Raw genomic sequence first — 21,760 nt, 5'->3', positions numbered from 1 at the left:
CTGTCCTCAGAGCCCCAGCCCTTCCCACCACCACACTTTTGCCCACGCAGCGCCTTTCACTTGGAATGCCCTTTCCCCTCCCTCCTTGCAAAACCGTGTTCCGTCTTTGAACCCACTTGGGGCTTGCTCCTTAAATAGACAGGATGCCCCTGGTTTCGAGGTGACTCAACTGCTTGTGAAGTTTTTTTTAAGTCTTTATTGAATTTGTTACCATATTGCTTCTGTTTTTTATGTTTTGGTTTTTTGGCCCCAAGGTACGTGAGTCCTTAGCTGCCTGACCAGGGATCAAACCCGCATCCCCTGCACTGGAAGGCTAAGTCTCCCACCAGTTAAGTCCCAGCACTTGTGAATTCTTGTGATGGGCTTATATGAGACTGGTTAAGACAGCTGAGGACCCTAAATTTAGGATTCCAATCCTAGTGTGCCATGACACCATGATGGAGGGACTGAGGAATATCCCTGGTCCCTGGCTCCGTGGGCCAACCAGAGCTAGGGGAGGAGGCCAGGCCGGGGGGTGCAGTGGGCACAGTGCAGGGCCCTGGAACAGTAGGGAGGGAACTCAGCAAAGGGGGAGCTGGTAGCAGCTCCCCGCCACTGTGCAACTCCATAAAGACACAAAGAGGAGGCCTGGGGACCAGGACTGGGGGCTGCTGAGCAGCAGCCTGCCTCTGACCTCCATAAATAGGCTCCCTCTCTGGCCAGCAGCCTTGGGATGAAGTGGATGGCTGACAAATAACCTGCAGGAACCGCAGTCTCCTCTCTGGCCTCCTCCTGGGCCTCCTGCCTCCAGTAGGCTCTGCACCCCGGGCAGGGCCTTGAGGTGGGCAGGGCCGAGGCAGAGCGCCCCTCTGATGCTTGGGGGTGCTGGGGAGCCGTGACTCTCCAGGGTGAACCCAGGAAGGGTGTGGGGGGACACAGCCCCCGGCTGGAGCTGAGAACTGAGGACGGAGAGTCGTCAGGACTAGAGGCCTGAGTGAACATGGGTTTGGCAGTGAGAGGCGTCAGGGGTTTTGGTCCCGGGGCCTGGAGTGGGTGAGGACGATGGCCTGACCCAAGGATGCTTTGGAGACATATGGCATCGAGAGAGGGACATTCAGGGAACGTCTGGCCTGGGATTCTGGGAGGCAAGTCCTTTCCCAGCCTGCAATCCTGCGAGTCATGTGGGGCACAGAGTCGTTACTCAATAAACCCTGGCTGGGAGAAAGTGGAGAGGGCTACATACACAGGGAGGTCCAGGCCTGGCGGGGAGTGCGGGGAGGTTTATTCAGCGTGCATTGAATCCTGTTGGGTTGAGCCTGGGATGCCTCTGGGGACAAATAGAGACCTGGGTCTATTATCACAGAGTAACAATTCAGTGCAGAAGGTACTTGTGCGTGCGTGCTAAGTCACTTCAGTTGTGTCCGACTCTTTGCAACCCTATGGACCAGAGCCTGCCAGGCTCTTCTGTCCATGGAATTCTCCAGGCAAGAATACTAGAGTGGGTTCTCATTGCCTCCTCCAGAGGATCTTCCAGACGCAGGGATCGAGCCCACGTCTCTGATGTCTCCTGCATCGGCAGGCGGGTTCTTTACCACTAGTGCCACCTGGACAGCCCACAGAAGACATAGTCAGAGAAATAAATGTCTGAGTTTGAATGGAGCTATTGGAAAGAAAAGAATTAGCTCCATGAGAGCTTCATCAGGTGACTTAAGCTGGGCTGGGGAGCTGGGGACGGCTTTTGGAGGATGGCTGGAGCTCAGGGATGGAGAACTCAGTGACAGAGGCAGGCACGGGAGAAGGTGTTTCTGATGAAGGGTGCTGCATATGCAAAGGCCTAGGAGTGGGGCTGAGGTAGGTGTCAGTGTAACCAGGGGGAGGCTGGGAGTGGCCTAAACTCCCTCGGGGGTGGGGCCAGCGGGAGGGGCAAGACGGGGCAGGGTCTTGCTGGGGAGCTGGGGTTTTATCCCTAGCAGGCTGGGGGTGCACAGGAGGATTTGGAGAAGCACCCTGAAGCAGAAGCAGGGAGGAGGAGGCGGGGCTTGGGGCCTCTGGGAAGAGACTGGGGCGGCTGGGGAGGGGGCGTCAGGGTGGAGAGAAGTGGGCTAACGCGGGATGTCTTTGGGACAAGAAGATGTCCTACAGTTGTCCCTCGGTCTTCATGGGGCCATTGGCTCCAGGATCCCCCTTGGATACCAAAATCTGTGGATGCTCAAGTCCCTTATATAATATGGTGTAGTATTTGCATATGAGTCATGTACATCCTCCTGTACATTTTCAATCATCTCCAGATTACTTATAATACCTAATACAATATAAATACTATGTTAATGGTTGTTGCTGGTACAAAGCAAATTCAAATTTTGCTTACTGGAACTTTCTGGATTTTTTTTTCTTGAATATTTTTGATCTGTGGTTGGAGAATCCAAAGAAGCAGAACCCATGGATGCAGAGGGCTGACTGTATAAGACATCTTTGGGGATAAGGTGTCTGAAGGAGTCACTTGTTCAGAGAGAGAGGCTGGCCATGGGCCAAGCCAAGGACCAAGGAGGGGGTAGCCTTCTCTTCTGGGAGATAGCTCCATGGAGCCCATGGACTGGGAGTTAACGAGTCTCTTCCATGATGAGTGTCTCTGAATGGTGGCCATGAGCCTGTGCAGGTCCCGTCCTCTGGGAGCAGGACAGAGCAGTGAGGAAGTGCCCAGGGCTTTGCTGAGAGCCAGTCCATGCTATAGGGACCCCACGGCATGGGCGGGGGGAGCTTGGGTGTCCAGCATGACTGTGTGACGGGGGCAGATGCACACCCTCCCTGGGCCTCACTCACTTCAGCTACACCAGTGGGCATTGACACGAGGCTCTAGGGCTGGATGAGGATTCACTGGGATGAGATGTGAAGAGGAGCTGCTGATGGGGCTTCCTGTGTACCCCTTGCACCTGCTCAGCTCCCAGCACCCTTTCTCTGGCCATGGCTCTCTTTGCCTACCTGGGGGGCTGGCCGGAAGTGCCAGGTCCGTGATACCAGGTCAGCCCAGGCACTCTGACGTCAGCCTTGGGGTGGCACTGCTCTGAGGTGTGCCCTAGGCCATCTTGCGAGACTCTCAGTGGACACAGCCCCAGTTGCCTGCAGCACTGCCTGCAGAATTCCACCCTCTGGCTCCTGCATCTTAGGTCTTCACCTTCCACCAGGTCTTCCTGGGGTCACCTCCCAAGTAATCCAGGGACCCTCAAGTCCTTGTCTTAGAGTCAGTTTGTGGGGCCCCCAAATTGCCACTGAGGCTTCCCAGGTGGCTCAGTGGTGAAGAATCCGCCTGTCAATGCAGGAGACCTGGGTTTGATCCCTGGGTTGGGAAGATCCCCTAGAGGAGGTCATGGCAACCCACTCCAGTATTCTTGCTGGAGAATCCCAAGGACAGAGGAGCCCGGCGGGCTACAATCCATGGGGTCGCAAAACAGTCAGACATGACTTAGCAACTAAACGACAGCAACAGCACTACTGATAACGAATGGACTGGATTTGCTCGTTCTACAGCCATTTAAAGGGAACCGCACCCCCAGCCCTGCACTCCCCACCACCTGACCAGACCCTCCCCACCTCTGGGGTATTTGAACCTCCCAAGTTCAGTGTGATGATCTCCATGACATATTTGCAGAAACCAAACCCAAGGACTGTGAGGGCCATGGCCAAGGGCCCACCGCGCAGGAGAGACAGCGGCAGTGCGGGGCCTTGAACGTAGGATTCCAAACCCTTCCCATCCTTCCAGCTCGTCCCAAAGGCTCAGTTTGTCTGGGGCTTGGGGTGTGAGTTGGGGTGAGGTATCTCTCTAGGGGGACAGATTGAGGAGACTCAGGCAAACTCTGGGCCAGGACTCAACTTCCAGAGTTGGCTGATCGGCCCCTCCCTCGCCATGTGCCCCGTGAAACTGCAGGTTGAATGCACTCTCCTCCTCCCCAACCCAGGGCACGTTGGAGCGTGCCCTACTAACAGGAGGATCTGGGCTCGCTTCCCCCAGCCCACATACTTTCTCAGCTTTCAGCTGCCCAGCACCTACCCCTCTCCCCACTCCAGCCACCCTCAACAATCTCGTCTTCAAAGGTGTCAAGCATATCCCAGGCTTTATGCCTTTGCTTGAGCAGTGTTCTCTAAGGGAACGTCTGGGGTCTGCTGGGAACCAGCCATAGATGTTCCTAGATGCTCCGGGAGTAAGGGTGGGACCAGCTGGGAATGACTGAGTCACAGCCTGCTTGCTAAGTAGCTTCAGTGATGTCCAGCTCTTTGCAATTGCATGGACGGTAGCCCACCAGGCTCCTCTGTTCATGCGATTCTCCAGGCAAGAATACTGGAGTGGGTTGCCATGCCCTCTTCCAGTGGACCTTCCTAACCCAGGGATCGAACCCGTGTCTCTTACATCTCCTGCATTGGCAGACAGGCTCTTTATCACTAGTGCGGAGCTACTAGCAGAGGGAAATCCTTGCTTCTGTTTGCTTGGTTTAGGTTTCTTTGGCTACACCACACAGCATGTAGGATCTTAGTTCCCTAATCAGGGATCAGACCCGGTCTCCCTGCAGTGGAAGCACGGAGTCTTAACCATCGGACCCCCAGGGAAGTCCCCAAACCCTCCACTGTTAAAGCACCTACTCTGCTCTGTCTCAAAGCCCGGGCTGGTAACTCCGCCTTGACCTGACCAGTCTCACAGGCCCACCTTGCAGGTGAGGAAACAGATTCAGCGCTGACCCTGGGTGCCCCCCCCCCCACTTGCTGGCTTCTCCCTCAGCCACAGTCTTCTCCAACCACCGCCTGTTTCCACATCGCCTTACCTAAGTGAACAACTCCAACATTTACTGAGTGCCAGCTGTATGCCAGGCATCCAGTGTGACTCCTCACAGCCCTCTCCACAGCCCGTTATGAATGGGCAAGTGGGCACAGGGCAGTCAAGTTCCTTGCCGAGCTGGGGAATGAGGGCCTAGGTTTGGAGGAGGGAGCTCAGGACAGAGAGGAAAACAGGTGTGCAGAAGTGAAGTGACACACCCAGGTCATACATCCAGGATGCGCAGGAGCAGGTTTTGAGGTGACACTGTTCCTGAGTCCCCCGTATAGAGGGAAAAGGGGGGAGGCCCAGAGGTCAGTGGGCTGCTAGAGGACACCCAGATGCCAGCACTGAGGGCAGGACTTGGACTGTGCACTCCTGGGGGTGGGGAGCAGGGCTGCCTCCACAGGAGGGCTCAGCTGGGATGCACCTGTGCACCCCTTGGGGGATGGCTTTAAAGGGGGCTTGTGGGGCGAGGCTATTCAGAACCGCTGGATGGAGTCATGGGGTGAGGGAGGGGCGGATTGCTCCATTTCGTGGGCAGGGCTGGGCCCTCTGTTCTGTGGAAGGGCATTAGTGTACCGAATGGCCGCGAACATGCTGGGTGAGATTCGGCAGAGCAGCTGCACGTGCCTGTGCGTAGACTGTGGTGTCTGCTCTGGCAGCTCCAGCAAGAAACTGCAGGGCCACGTTGTCCATGTGCTGTGCGGGGAGGGTCTGCCACTTTAAGCTGCTCTTCAAGGAAATGGGATCCCACCCTGTATCTGAGCCCCACTCCCCTTGGTCTTTGTAAGCCTCAGTTTCCAAGTCTGACAAAATATTTGCAACTTACATCACAGACAAAGGGTTAATATATACCTAATACAGAGTTCCCAGAAATAAAAAAGAAAGTCAATTACCTATGTTTAAAAATGGACAAAAGATCACATTCTATAAATACACTGGCCCTGAAAACATGCTCAACCTTGCTCTCATAAGAGAAATGGAAAGTTTTAATCCCAATTTCTCTTACCCGTCTCTATCCCTTCATCATTCCTATACCTGGACTGCAAGTGTGATGGCTGGAGCTGAGGCAGTCATCTTGAGCCATGAGACATTAGGCAGGAAGGCCACTAGGAAACAAGGCTGATTTCCAGAGGGCTTTGTAGAACAATACCACACCTGCCCTGGACTATCTATCTCTGGACTTTTACAAGATAGAAAATAAATTTCCATTTTGTTTGGGGAAGAAAATACATAGAGATAGAAATATAACCTCACATCCTTGGTGAGACTGTGAAGAAACAGGTACTTCTGTTCATTGCTGGTAGGAATGTAGCCTAGTGTAATCACATGGTGGCAGTATGCAGTGAATTTATGACTGTGCTGGGTCTTTGCTGCTGCTCACACGCTTTCTCTCATTGCAGCATTGACACTTCTCATTGTGGTGGCTTCTCTTGTTGCAGAGCACGGGCTCTAGGCATGTATGCTTCTGTAGTCATGGTTCCCAAGCTTCGTCGTCCCATGGCAGGTGGGATCTTCCTGGACTGGGGACCAAACCCCTGTCCCCTGCACTGGAAGGCAGATTCTCAACCACTTGGCCACCAGGGATGTCCCATGTTCATGTATCCTATGAACCAGCATCTCTGCTTCTAGGAATTTTGTCCAAAGAGATGAGTGGGAAGTGCATGATAATAAAAGAGACTGGAAAGGACCTACAGGGGATGATGGGATGAACTATCCATGCATCCACCCAAAGGAATACACCATTGTAAAAAACAACAAGTAAAAGCTCTATATTACTGAAGTCATCTCCAAGGTATGTTATAAAGTGCAAAGGGCAAGGTAGAGAAAAGTGGGTGTATTGAAAATAGGTTAACATTTATCTAAGGAGGATTATGAATGTATATTTACTTGCTTATATTTTAAAAGGAAGAATAAACCTCAACATTTTAAAGGAAAATAGGGTGAAAGGGACAAGCTAAAAGCTGATTTAGCTGAGCTTATCTTGTTTTGTAAATGTGACTTTGGGGTCATGTGAACGTTTTGCATAGTTACAAAACAAAATTAAATGAAAGCGAGAGGCAAAAAAAAAAAAAAACCTTGAAATAAAAAAAAATGAGACAAATGGGGAATCCCCTGACAGTCTAGTGGTTAAGACTTTGTGCTTTCATTGCCAGAGGCCTGAGTTCAATCCCTGGTCAGGAAACCAACATCACACAAACTTGTGCAGGATGCCAAAAAAACAAGATAGAGAAAGGGACAAATGAACTTATTGTGGTTTTCAGTTGGTGGCTTAAGCATACAAACAGTAATTATTTCAGATGACTTTCATCTGAAACACAGTCATTTGAACACAGTATAACTATGTAAAGCACATTCTCTAATGGGAAATCATAATGTTAGTAATAATATTGATGTTGCTATTCTGAAACTATTATATATATATATATATATATATATATTTTAGATAAAGCAAATAAGTCATTTTGTTAATGTTAGAAACCAAGATTCTCAGTGTTAGAAGACAGATGTACAGATAGAGCAAAGAAGTGAAATCTTGCAATCCTAAATAACTGAATTGGAAAATCAGTAAGAATACAGCATGTGCTATCTCTTAAACAGAAAAAACAGGCTCTTGCTCTCTACGCTGAAAAGGCCTAGAAACAGTGACCAAATCTGCAGCAGTGAGCACCCCTGAGGCCAACTCTGGTCTCTAATTACCATTTCCCATGAAAGAAGCCAGGGCTCCTGGAGGAACGGCTGTTTCCTGAACTGGGCAGGAAATGGGCCAAAGGATCCAGGAGCATCTTGTGAGGCCAGAAAGCAAGGACGCTTCTAAAGACCTGTGGGGAGGGACTTCCCTGGTGTTCCAGTGTTTAAGAACCCCACACTCCCAACACTGGGGGCCCGGATTCCATCGTGGGTCCAGGAACTAGATCCTGCAGGCAACAACTAAGACAGAGGCAGCCAAAAAAAGGAAAACAAACTTGTGGTGTCTTTAGTGGAAAGAAGGGAGAAAAGAAGGGAAGGAAGGAGGAGAGGAGGGAGGAAGGCAGGGAATTTCCTGGGTCTCCACTGAGAGGAGCTCAGGATCATCTCACTTTTCGACCAGCTGCACTCAGATGCCCGACGCTTGTCAGCATTCAGAAGCAGAGTGGTGTTTGGGCTGATTTTGCTATTGCCCTGCAGGGCACAGAGCCAGCCTGGGCACCCCCTTGTCTCAGGAGGACCCCGACCTTGCCCCTTCCCTCTCTACTCCTGGGTGAGCAAGGTAACCTCTCTGAGCCTCGGCCCCCTGAGGCCATCCTTAGCTTGTACTGGAGAGGTCCAGTGAGGCATCCCTTGGAAGACCCCCGCCTTAGTTCCCTTCTCAAGGCTGGACAAGTAGGGAAGCCCTTCTGGGCCTCCCTTTCCTCTTCTGAGCGGCCATGAGTCTCACGGCTGAGGTGGGGGTGGGGGCCCGAAGGCCCAAATTCACCATCTACTCTCCAGTCTAGGGTTTCAGCTAGAGCAGTGGGGGCCAGAGAGATGACATACCCCCTGAAGCAGCGGGGAGGGAGGCAGAGAGAAGTACCTGAAGCTCTGCCAATTAAGAGGCCAAGGAAAGCAAAGAGTGTAAACATGGCTCTGCTCGGCTGGTTAGACACCGATCTTCCTGTGCGTGCACGCTCAGTGGCTCAGTGGCGTCCGACTCTTTGCAACCGTTTGGACTGTAGCCTGCCAGGCTCCTCTGTCCAGAGGATTCTCCAGGCAAGAATACTGGAGTGGGCTGTCATTTCTCCTCCAGGGGATCTTCCCAACCCAGGGATCGAAACCAAGTCTCCTGCGTCTCCTCCACTGGCAGGTGGATTCTTCACCACCGAGTCAGCTGGGAAGTTGGACATCCCTGATTTCCCAGTGGCTCAGTGGCGAAGAATCCACCTACAATGCCGGAGAGATGGGTTCAATCTCTGGGTCAGGAGGATCCCCTAGAGAAGGAAATGGAAATCCACTCCCCTTTTCTTGCCTGGGAAATCCTATGAACTGAGGAGCCTGTTGGGCCACAGCCCATGGGGTCACAGAAGACTTGGACCTGACTTAGTGACTAAACAACAAGTGGCACCCACACTTCCCTGCTTGCCAGTCATCCCAGCGAAGAAAGGAGCTGACGTGCCTAGACTCTGTCCTGGTCCAAGCAAGGCAGAGGAGAGCAGAGGAAGTCAAAACTATTTTCTCAGAGAAGAAAACTGAGGCTCAGAATGCTGGGGTTGCCCCAGGGCACCAGGCCAGGCAAGTGCAGGGCTGGCCTGCACCTTTGCATCCTGTCCCAGCCCTGGCCCCTCCCAGAGAGGCCCAGTGGCCATGGCTGAGATCATCTCCAAACAAGGGAGGGTGTAAACATTCTACCCCATGGCTGGACCTCAGAAGGGATTTCTGTGACGTCTGGCACCTTAACTACTTTAGTCCATTCATTCATTCTGCAAAGGTGTGTTGAGTTCTAACCATGTCAGGGGCTCTGGACCGGATGTGGGGGAAGGTACAAAAAGCACAAAAGGCCCGTATATAAATAAGGAGAGGTCACATGCTGATAGGTGCTGAGAAGGAAATGGGGAGGCAATTGGAAGAGGTGATGTTTGAAGTGAGAGCAAGAGTGGAAGGAGTCAGGAGCACTGAGATCAGGAGGAAAGACATCCCGGGGGCGGGCACAGCACACGCAAAGGCCCTGAGGTGGGAGGGAGATGGGAGTGTTTGGGGAACAAAGAGGGGTGGTGCTGAGCTGGAGCAGGGTGAGCGAGCGGGGGAGGGAGAAAGAGAAGGCCATGGAGACAGGCAGGGCCTGGGGCTCCTTGGGCGGCTGCAAGGAGTAGGATGATGGGAGACACAGGTGACCTGGGGAGTAACCTGATATGGTTTTTAAGTTCTAGAAAGCTCCCAGTGGCTGCTGTAGGGAGAAGGGACTTGGGGACAAGGTTGTCAGGAGGCGTGGAGTAGAACTGTGGCTCTGATCAGTATTTGTTAGGCGCCAGCTGTGGACCCCAGGCCTTGTGGCTTCCTGACCATCCCCAGACCTGCTGGGGGAGAGATGATCTACCTGAGCAGGGGAAAAATTTGGCCAAAGGGAAGAATGTTCCAGGGCCTACGGAAGGAGAGAAATCTAGGGAGACTCCTGGATATTTGGGTTCCTCAGAGCCTCACCCTGATCTGTGGAGAAGGGGATGGAAACCCACTCTAGTATTCTTGTCTGGAGAATCCCATGGACTGAGGATCCTAGTGGGCCAAAGTCCATGGGGTCGCAAAGATCTGGGGAGACTCAGGGGACAGTGAGCCTCTTTGAGGGTGGCCTGGGACCCTCACGCTCCCCTCTCCCAGGGGACTAAAGTGCTATATGTAGGCACGAACTTGAACTTCCCTTTGGCAAAGACATGCTGGACCTTCTGTACTGGGTCTGCACTCGCAGTCCAGACAACCACCTTTCCCCTCAGAAGAAGGCAGGAAAAGGAAAAAAAAAATGCAAAAGGTGGGGTCAGGGCAGACAGGAGACAGAGTGAGATGTTTCACCATCCCTACAGGAAGGAAGCGAGTTAGAGCGGGCCTGGGCCTCCCCACCCTGCTTCCTCTGGCAATCGCTCTAAAAGAGTCATTCCATTTTGCTGACACAACAGAGCTCGCTGGGCTGGCAAGCCGTTAGGACAGGCCCACAGGGGCCCTGGAGACTGCTCTGGGTTGAGTCAGAGGTTGCTGACTGTCCTATCCCTGGTTACCTGGGAAACCATTACATCTGAGAAGTAAACTCGGCAAATCAATGAGATGCACCGACAACTGCATGCCCGCAGCCAGCATGGGTCAATGGAATGAGCCCAATCCTTCTCCGTGACAACGCCTGGCCACACGTTGCACAACCAATGCTTCAAAAGTTGAACGAATGAATTGGGCTACAAAGTTTTGCCTCATCCACCATGTTCACCTGACCTCTCGCCAACCAACTACCACTTCTTCAAATATCTTGACAACTTTTTGCAGGGAAAATGCTTCCACAACCAGCAGGATGCAGAAAATGCTTTCCAAGAGTTCATTAAATCCCGAAGCATGGATTTTTCAGTTCAGTTCAGTCACTCAGGTGTGCCCAACTCTTTGAGACCCCGTGGACTGCAGCATGCCAGGCTTCCCTGTCCATCACCAACTCCCAGAGCTCACTCAAACTCATGTCCATTGAGTTGGTGATGCCATCCAATCATCTCATCCTCTGCCATCCCCTTCTCCTCCTGCCTTCAATCTTTCCCAGCATCAGGGTCTTTTCCAATGAGTTCTTCACATCAGGTGGCCAAAATATTGGAGTTTCAGCTTCAGAATCAGTCCTTCCAATGAACATTCAGGACTGATTTCCTTTAGAATTGACTGGCTGGATCTCTCCAACACCACAGTTCTAAAGCATCAATTCTTCAGTGCTCAGCTCTCTTTATGTATAGTCCAACTCATATCCATACATGACTACTGGAAAAACCATAGCTTTGACTAGATGGACATTTGTTGGCAAAATAATGTCTCTACTTTTTAATATGCTGTCTAGATTGGTCATATCTTTTCTTCCAAGGAGCAACTGTCTTTTAATTTCATGGCTGCAGTCACCATCTGCAGTGATTTTGGAGCCCAAGAAAATAAAGTTTCTCACTGTTTCCCCATCTATTTGCCATGAAATAATGGGACCAGATGCCATGATCTTAGTTTTCTGAATGTTGAGCTTTAAGCCAACTTTTTCACTCTCCTCTTTGACTTTAATCAAGAGGCTCTTTAGTTCTTCGTTTTCTGTCATAAGGGTGGTGTCATCTTCATATCTGAGGTTATTGATATTTCTCCTGGCAATCTTGATTCCAGCTTGTGCTTCATCCAGCCTGGCATTTCCCATGATGTACTCTGCATATAAGTTAAATAAGCAGGGTGACAATATACAGCCTTGACATACTTCTTTACTTATTTGGCAGCAGTGTGTTGTTCTAAGTCCATTTCTAACTGTTGCTTCTTGACCTGTATACAGATTTCTCAGGAGGCAGGTCAGGTGGTCTGGTATTCCCATCTCTTGAAGAATTTCCACAGTTTGCTGTGATTCACAAAGTCAAAGGCTTTGGCGTAGTCAATAAAGCAGAAGTAGATGTTTTTCTGGTTCTCTCTTGCTTTTTTGATGATCTTACAGATGTTGGCAATTTGATCTCTGGTTCCTCTGCGTTTTCTAAATCCACCTTGAACATCTGGAAGTTCACAGTTCATGTACTGCTGAAGCCTGGCTTGGAGAATTTTGAACATTACTTTGCTAGCATGCGAGATGAATGCAATTGTGTGGTAGTTTGAGCATTCTTTGGCATTGCCTTTATTTGGAATTTGAATGAAAACTGACCTTTTCCAGTCCTGTGGCCACTGCTGAGTTTTCCAAATTTGCTGGCATATTGGGTGCAGCACTTTCACAGCATCATCTTTTAGGATTTGAAATAGCTCAACTGGAATTCCATCAGCTCCACTAGCTTTGTTCATAGTGATGTTTCCTAAGGCCCACTTGAGTTCACATTCTAGGATGTCTGGCTCTAGGTGAGTGATCACACCATTGTGGCTATCTGGGTCATGAAGATCTTTTTTGTATAGTTCTTCTGCATATTCTTGCCATCTCTTCTTAGTATCATTGAATCCTGAAGCATGGATTTTTATGCTACAGGAATAAACAAACTTATTTCTTGTTGACAAAAATGTGCTGATTGTAATGGTTCCTATTTTGATTAATAAAATGTGTTTGAGCCTAGTTATGATGATTTAAAATTCAGGGTCTGAAACCTCGGCTACTTTTGCACCAATCTAATAGCTGCATGTGAATCTAGAATAATTTTAGAAATAAAAAAATCTAATGAAGATAACTAAAAGGACCTACTGTATAGCACAGGGAGCTATACTCAATACTTTCAATAACCTATAAGGGAAAAGAAACTGAAAAAAATACATATATTATATATATACATATATATGTATATATAACTTCCCAGGGCTTCCCTTGTGGCTCAGCTGGTAATGAATCCACATGCAATGTGGGAGACCTGGGTTTGATCCCTGGGTCAGGAAGGTGGAGTAGGAAATGGCAACCCACTCCAGTATTCTTGCCTGGAGAATCCCCACAGACAGAGGAGCCCGGCGGTCTGCAGTCCATGGGGTCGCAAAGAGTCGGACTCGACTGAGCACACCGCATATATATATCTCTGAATCACTGTGCCATACACCTGAAACTAACACAACATTGTGAGTCAACAGCATTTCAGTTTTTAAAAAAAGAAAAAAAGAACTTGAAAATGAAAACCAAAATAATGTTTAATGAAAGGGAGAAAAAAGACTTGCAATGCTGAGAAATTCAGATCAGGGCATAATGAAAACAATAAAATTATTTTTTAAACTGGGGGACAACCTCTGTGAAGATAATAGAACACATACAGCTCTTTGGGACATGTTGTAGTGGAACAACGCCCGGGGACTTGCCAGGTTGACTTGGGTGGTGGTTACCTGGGCGTGCCCCCATCAGAAATTAACTAAAACTGACACCTAAAATTAATGCACTTTATGCATGTTCCTGGGTGTAAGCCATACTGCAATAATAAAAAAAAAAAAGAAAATATATAAATTTACACTTCACAAAAATTTGAAAAAATTACAAAAAATGTCAATGGGGCATTAAAATGGTCCCCCATTGAGGGAAAAAAAGAGAGATTTATGTTTTGATATGCACATATATTCACAACAGAATGTGAACAGGACAGTTTTCAGATTAATATGCAGAGTAGAATCGAATTTCTGTAAAATAACATACACTATAATAAGAATATATTGTAATATATTATAATAAGAATATATTATAATATATAAGTAAAATAATTATTTATATATAACTTATGCATCTGTATATAGGTATAAACTAACCTGAATGGACACATATATAGTTGCTTTCGAAAGGGCATAGTGGGGCTTCTCTTTTTATTGAACAGGACTCTTTAAATTTGAATCTTTCCTACAGAGAGTATCATATTTTTGTGTTTGAAATAAAATAACAAAAGGAAAACAATTTAAGAATTTGCTTTTTTCCTCATCATGTGACTAATCTATGCAATGGATCAGGTCTGGACCCTGAACAAGTCACCTTTCCCTTTCAGGGTCCCAGTTTCCTCCTCTGCAAAATGGAGAGAAATGTTAATAACAAGCCCTGAGAGGGCAGACTTAGCTATATCAGCCCCGGCCTCGCTAACGTCTGGGTGGGACAGGCTCTGGGGTGCTGCTCACACTCCAGTGATCCCCGTGGGATCAGGCCGAGGCTGGACGGCGGCTCACCTCTTGCTCTAACTTGTATTCAGCTGGGCTTTGCTGGGTGGGGCTGCCAGCCTGTCCCTTCCTATTAGCTGTTGTGTGTGTATGTGTGTATTTGTGTGTATATGGTATGCACATCTTATCTTTGTAAGCGGAAGAAAGAAATATAAAAATCAAGTTGTAAAAGATGTTTAGGGCAAAACAAGTGAGCTATCTCGATCTCCACTGTACCTTAGAAACACAGTGATCATCCTCCCTGTTGCAGAGATAAGGGACGACTGAAGGTCGTCCCTGGTGGTCCAGAGGTTGGGAGTCCGCCTGCCTTGCAGGGGATGCGGGTTTGATCCCTGGTTCAGGAAGATCCTGTAAGCTGTGGAACAACTAAGCTGTGTCCACAGCTACTGAAGCCTGGGTCCTAGAGTCCACCCTGCAGTGAAGAGCAGCCCCTGTTGTCTGCAACTGGAGAAAGTCTGTGCATAGCCGCAAAGAGCCAGTGCAGCCGTAAACACATTTCTCTAAAAACGAGAAAGAAAACGGAGGCCTAGAGAGGCAAAGCTACTTGTCCAAAGTCACACCGCCAGTGGGCAGAGTTAGGATTTGAACCTGAACTGTCAGAGTCCAAAGTCTTTGCTCACAACCCTTTGCTGTTTTTCATCTCCTGAGTATTCAATAGTATGAATAAACCACAGAAAGGGAGTTAACGAGGCTCATCTCTAGATGAAGGAATGAAAAGAAACTGTTCTGCCTTTGGTTTGACACGAAGTGTTGTTGTGTGCTAAAAGAAATAAATACTTTAAAATAGTAAGCCCTTGTTTTGTTAATGCAAGGTAATTTCTGCTTATTTCTTCCTTCTCCTTAGCTCGTCAGCTGATGATTCTCCAGGAGAGTCACATTACTTGGATAATAACAAAAATATAAAAAGGCCATTTTTTAAATGCTGGGAGGCAGTGCATGAAATGCCAGGGGAGGTTTTCTCTGAGCTGAGTGGTTGTGGGAGAGATCGTGTCTTTTTTTGTTTGTTTTCTTTTCTGCTTCTTTAATTGTCCATCTGGAAATTACTCCACCTTTTTATAATTAGGAGAAAATGACCATATAAAATCCTGGGGTGGGGCTGTCACTCCAGGTGTTGCCTCTGGCAGGGACTGGCCCTGAAGGTGCCTCTCAGCCTCCTGCCAGTTTGATTTCAGGGTTGGGGGAAGATGGGTGTAGGTGGGGGTGGCGGGCTCTGCATTTTCTCAGAGGCACCAGCACTGTGAACCCCAAGCGGAAATCCTTTCTTGGGGTCTTCCCTGGTGGACTTTGCATTCCCAATGCGGGAGACTGGGTTCCATCTGCGGTCAGGAAATGAGATCCCGCCTGCCTCAACTAAAGATCCTGCCTGCTGCAACGAAGATCGAAGATCCCACGTGCCACAACTGATACCAGTGCAGCCACATAAATAAATCTTTTTTTTTTTTTTTAAGAATTCCTCTCTTGGAGGCTTAATAAATGGAGATCGGACTCTCCTCTGAAGTGTTGGGGGTGAAGATGAAGTGAAGAGATTCAAGGAAGGGATGGTCCCACCTAGCCCAGGCTTGCAGTCAAGGATTCAAATTCAAAGCCCCAAACCTTCCTGAGCCGCTGTGTTCATGCTTTCCAGGTGGTTCAGCGGTAAAAGAAACCACCAGCCAATGAAGGCAACGTGATGGTTTCAATCCCTGGTTGGGAAGATCCCCTGGAGAAGGAAATGGCAACCCACTCCAGTACTCTTGCCTGGAGAATCCCGTGGAAAGAGGAACCTGGTGGGCTACAGTCCATGGGGTCACAAAAGAGTCAGACACGACTGAGCGACTAGACAACTAAAACAACAGTGAGGAGTAAGGATGCAGTAGGTGTCCTATTATTGCTCCCAGAGGCACTGAGATGATGCTGATCTTCACTGAGGCATGAGTTTCCTGTAAGAGAAGGTTTCTTCTAGTCTTTAGTCTTGCTGGATGTTGACGTGCTGCTCTTGGGATGGAGCACATCAGGCTGAACCTGAGGAACGCTGTCCACCGCTTCTGCAGGAGATGCTTTCCTCTGAGGTCACTCTGCAGAAAGGGACCCCTGAACAGTGTCCCCGGCTGCCTGTGTGCGCCCACCTGCTCACACTTCCCATGTTTGCTCAGCATCCTAGAACGCACACTCTTGCAAATTCCCTCTGTCAGGGTCACTGCCATCTCCTCCCCACCTGCTGAACTCCTGTTCACTCTTCAACACCCCGTGTCACTGCCCTCTCTTCCAGGAAGCCTTCCTTAAGGGCCCCCAGCAGGGCCCAGCTCCCTGGTCTGGGGTCCTCCAGCCGCAATTCCTCTTTCCAACCCAGCGCTGACCCCACGGGGGTGGGGGAATCTGTGTTTGCCTTTGCTCCCCAGCCTGGGGGGCTCTTGAGGGTTGAGGCTTCCTGAGTCCAGCATCACTTCGTGTGGGGCCATGCACAGTGTGGCATACAAACTAATGATGTGGACATGAGCAAAGTACCCGCAGCCTCCTGGAGCTCCTTTCTCTTTCAAGACAAGTTCAGAATATTCATTTGTTCCAGCTCAGTTCAGAATGCTGGCGGCTAGTAATTTGGCAGTCAGAAGTGGCAGGTTTGGGAAATTTCCTGACAGTCCAATGGTTAGAACCTTGTGCTTTCACTGCCAAGGACCTGGGTTCAATCCCTGGCCAGGGAGCTGAGATCCCACAGCCGCACAGAGCAGCCAAAACCAGCAACAACAAATGCGGAAGACCTGAAGGGAAATCAGCATGCAGGCACCCTGTGACATTGACTGGACCATCTGCAGGGAAGGCCAGCTGGCAGTGGGTAGCAGGGCTCTCAGATGCCCCTGCCCTGTCATTCCTCGAGGGGTAGTTGTGAAGCTTTGGCACAGTAATGCACAGCTCAGTGACATTTCTAGTCCTGGGGAAAATTGGAAGCAGCCCCCAGACCTAACCCAAGAGGGCCCTTTAAGTAAGTGTGTAGAGGATGAACCACGGTGTGATGAGGGGAGGGCTGGGACCAAAACCCCTCTAGCTTGCAGGAGACCAGCCCCATAACAGCAACTCCACTCCTGGGACTTGACCCACAGAAATGTGATCCGGATGTTCCCAGCAGCACCGCTCCTAGTCACCCCAACTGGACCACGCCCAAATACCCATCCACAAAAGGATGGAGGCACTGTGCTTGCGGCCTGCTGTTGGACTCCGCTGTGCGGTGCTCAGCCTTGCCCGACTCTTGGCAACCCTACAGACCGCAGCCTGCCAGGCTCCTCTGTCCGTGGAATTTTTCAGGCAAGAGTACAGGCGTGGGTTGCTATTTCCTATTCCAGGGAGTCTTCCCGACCCAGGGATCAAACTTGCATCTCTTGTGTCTCCTGCATTGGTAGGCGGATTCTTTACCAGTGCATCACCTGGGAAGACCTAGAATACTATACAGTCACAAAAAAGAGTCTACCATCAACTTACCACATCTGCTGAATCAGTTCTCCTTCCATTTATATGAGATTCTGCCACGGGCAAAACTAATCTGTGTGTGAAAATTGATCAGTGTGACAACCAACTTTAACAAGGGACAAAAATCATACAATCACCTCAATCAATGCAGAAAAAGCATTTGACAAACTCCAACATCCTTTCACAGTAAAAACATTCAACAAACTATGAATAGATGGGGACCCCTCAATAGAATAAGGACAAAGTTTGAAAACCCCACAACTCACATCACGTTCAGTGGTGATAAACTAAAGCCTTTCTTTTGATATCGGGAATAAGACAAGTGTCAATCTGGGCAGTGATAATAAAGGACTGCAGACTGGGCGGCTTACACACAGCAGAAGCGTGTTTCCCGCAGTTTGAAGGCTGGGAGCCTGAGTGTGCGGCGTGGTCAGGCTCTGGCGAGGGCCCTCTTCTGGGCGGCACAGAGGTGCTTCTTGGCTGTGTCCTCACATGCTGCAAAGAGGGTAAGAGAGCTCTCTGGGGTCTCTATAAAGCATGAATCCCATTCATGAGGGCTCTTCTCTCACAACCCATCACTTCCCAAAGGTCTTACCCCCTAACAGCATCACACTGGTCATTAAGATGTCAATATATGAACTTGGGGGTAGGTACACTCAGTCTGTAACAACAAGGATGTTTGCTTTCACCAGTTGAATTCAGTTTAGTCCTAGAATCCCTAGCCAGAATAATTAGACAAGAAAAAGAAATAAAAGGCACCTAAATTGGAAAGGAAGAAGTAAAATGATCTCTTTTTGCAAGCAGCAAGATCTTATATGTAGAAAACCCTACAAAGACCCCACACACGCCAAACAACAAAAAACCCTCTTAGAACTAATAAACAAATTCAGCAAATCAGCAGAATACAAAATTAACATGTAAAAATCAGTTGTGTTTGTATACACTAACAATGAAGAATCGAAAAAGAAAATTAAGAAACCAATTCTACTTACAACAGCATCAGAAAGAATAAAATACTTAGGAATTTACTTAACAAGGAAAGGGAAGTCTTGTGCACTAAAAACTATAAAATGTTGCCAAAAAATTTAAAGAAGATATAAGCAGAAAGACATCTGAGTTTATACATTGAAAACTTAATATTGTTAAGATGACAATGCTATCCAAAGGAATCTACAGATTCAATGCTACTCATATAAAAATTGCAATGACTTTTTTTGCAGAAATAGAAAAATCTATTCTAAAATTTATATGGGCTCTTGGGACTTCCCTGGTGACCCATCAGCTAAGACTCTGCATTTCCACTGCTGAGGGAATGGTTTCAATTCCTGTTTGATAAAAAAAGATCGATCCCACATTCCACACGGCATGGCAAAAAAATTTAAAAATTTTGTACAGAATCTCAAGGACCTTGCATAGCCAAAACAATTTTGACAAAGAAGAACAAAGTTGGAGGACTCACACTTCCTCTTTTCAAAATTTCTTATAAAACTACAATAATCAGAATAGTGTGGCACTGATATAAAAACAGACAAATAGATCAGTGGAACAAAGATCCCAGAAATAAACCCTCAAATACATGGTAAAATAATTTTTGATAGAGATGTTAAGGTCGTTCAGTGGGGTAAAGGACAGATTTTCTTTTTTTCAACAAACCAGCTGGTTCTAGAAAAATTGAATCTCCACAGGCAAAAGAATGAAGCTGGAACCTTACCTAACACCATGTACAAAAAGGAACTCAAAATGGATCAGAGACCTGAATGGAGGAAGAAAAAAAGGAAAACATCAGGCAAATTCCTTGGATGTGACTCCAAAAAACACAGTTAACAGAAGGTAAAATATATAAAAAATACATAAATGAAATTCATGGAAATTGAAAACTTTTGTGCACCAAAGGAAACAATCAAGAGAGTAAAAAGGCAATATATAATTATATATACACACAATATGTATATATATAATCCCCTGGAAGAGGGCATGGCAACCCACTCCAATATTCTTTCCTAGAGAATCCCATGGACAGAGGAGCCTGGCAGGTTACAGTCCATAGTGCTGCACAGAGTTGGACACGACTGAAGTGACTTAGCATACACACACACACACACACACACACACACACACACATAATACAACTGAAAGACAAAAAAGACAAACAACCCCATTTAAAAGTGGGCAAAGACTATACCCCAATTTAAAAAAAAAAGAAAATTCACCTTAAAATAAAAACAGAAAAATAAAACAAAAAATAAATAAAAATGTGCAAGATGATACACAAATGGCCAATAAGACATGAAAAGATGCTCAACATCATTAGTTATCAGGGAAATGCAAATCAAAACCACAGTGAGCTATCACTTCACACTCATTAGGATGTTTATAATAAAAACAAAGGGAAACTAACACTCTGTTGAGGATATGGAGAAATTGGAACCACGCATTGCTGGTGGGGATGTGAAATGTTGCAGCTGTGGTGGAAAACAGTCTGATAGTTCCTCAAAAAATTAAACATAGAATCACTACACGGTCCAGCGATTTCACCCCCCTGGTATCCCCAAAGAACTGACGGCAGGGAGCTGAAGAGGTATCCGTTCACTATGTGTGCAGCAGCAGCATTTTTTTTTTTTTTTTTTTGCAATAGACAAAGATGGAAGCAATCCTTGTCCACTGATGGATAAATGGAAAAACAAATGTGGGGTATCCAAACGGTAGAACATTATCCTTAAAAAAGAATGAAGTTTTGACACATTCTACAATATGGATGGACTAGGACTGCAAGGAGATCAAACTAGTCAGTTCTAAAGGAAATCAATCCTAAACATGCATTGAAAGGACTGATGCTGAGGTTGAAGCTCCAATATTTTGGCCAGCTGATTTGAACAGCTGACTCGTTTTGGAAAAGACCCTGAAGCTGGGAAAGATTGAGGGCAGGAGAAGGGGGTGACAGAGGATGAGATGGTTGGATGGCATCACCGACTCAATGGACATGAGTTTGAGCAAACTCTGGAGATAGTGAAGGATAAGGAAGTCTGGCGTGCTGCAGTCCATGGGGTTGCAAAGAGCTGGATGTGAGTGAGCAGCTGAACAACAATAACAATATGGATTGACTCTGAGGACATCATGCTAAGTGATGTTAGCTGGTCACAAAAGAACCAACACTGCAGGATTCCAGTTAACATACGGCACCTAGAATGATCAGATTCATAGAGACAGAAAGGATGGTGGCTGCCAGGAGCTGAGGAGCTGAGGGAGGTGGGAGTAAAGAGTTGTTTAATGGGAACAGAGTTTCAGTTTTACGTGGTAAAAGGAGTTCTAGAGATGGATGGTGGTGATGGTTGCCCAACAAAGTGTATATACTTAATGCTACTGAACTGTACACTTAAAAATGGCTAAGAAGGGGACTTTCCTGGTGGTCCAGCGGTTAAGACTTCACCTTCCAATGCTGGGAGTGTGAGCCCGATCCCTTGTCAGGGAGCTAAGGAAAAAACCGAAAAAACCAAAACATAAAACAAAAGCAATACTGTAACAAAATCAGTAAAGACTTTAAAAGTGATCCATAAAAAAATCTTTTAAAAAGTGGGTAAGATGGTAAATTCTGCATTTTATTTTACCATTTTCTTTTGTTAATTTTTAATTTTATACTAGAGTACAGTGTTCTTGCTTGGAAAATTCCATGAACAGAGGAGCCTGGCGGGCTTCAGTCCACAGAGCCGCAAAGTCGGACACAGCTCAGCACAGAAATGCATCGGCAGGCAACAGCTGATTTACAGCGTTCTCTTACTTCTGGGTGTGCAGCAGGGTGATTCAGCTACACACACGCGTGAGTGATAGTCGCTCAGTCATGTCTGACTCTCTGAGACCCCATGCACTGTAGCCAGGTTCCTCTGTCCATGGAGTTTTCCAGGCAAGAGTATTGGAGTGGGTTGCCATTTACTTCTCCTGGGGACCTTCCCAACCCAGGGATCAAACACTGGTCTCTTGCATTGCACACAGATTCATTACCGTCTGAGCCATCAGGAGGCCATTTCTAAGAGACATTTCTAAGTATAAAGAAAGGTCAACTTAAAAAGTATCAGCAGATAAATGCTTGACTTTATCTTATCTATGGACAATACATTAGAAGATGTAATGACTCCATACACCTTTTCCAAAGGAATACCCGAGACAAAAGTAGCAATAAAGTTATAAATGACAATCATCAATCAGATGAAACAATTTAGATGAAGCTTATCTCTCTTGAAGAGA

This window comes from Odocoileus virginianus, chromosome 3 (assembly GCF_023699985.2).
Source record: "Odocoileus virginianus isolate 20LAN1187 ecotype Illinois chromosome 3, Ovbor_1.2, whole genome shotgun sequence".
Classification (NCBI taxonomy): domain Eukaryota; kingdom Metazoa; phylum Chordata; class Mammalia; order Artiodactyla; family Cervidae; genus Odocoileus; species Odocoileus virginianus.
This window is presented reverse-complemented; position numbering follows the sequence as displayed.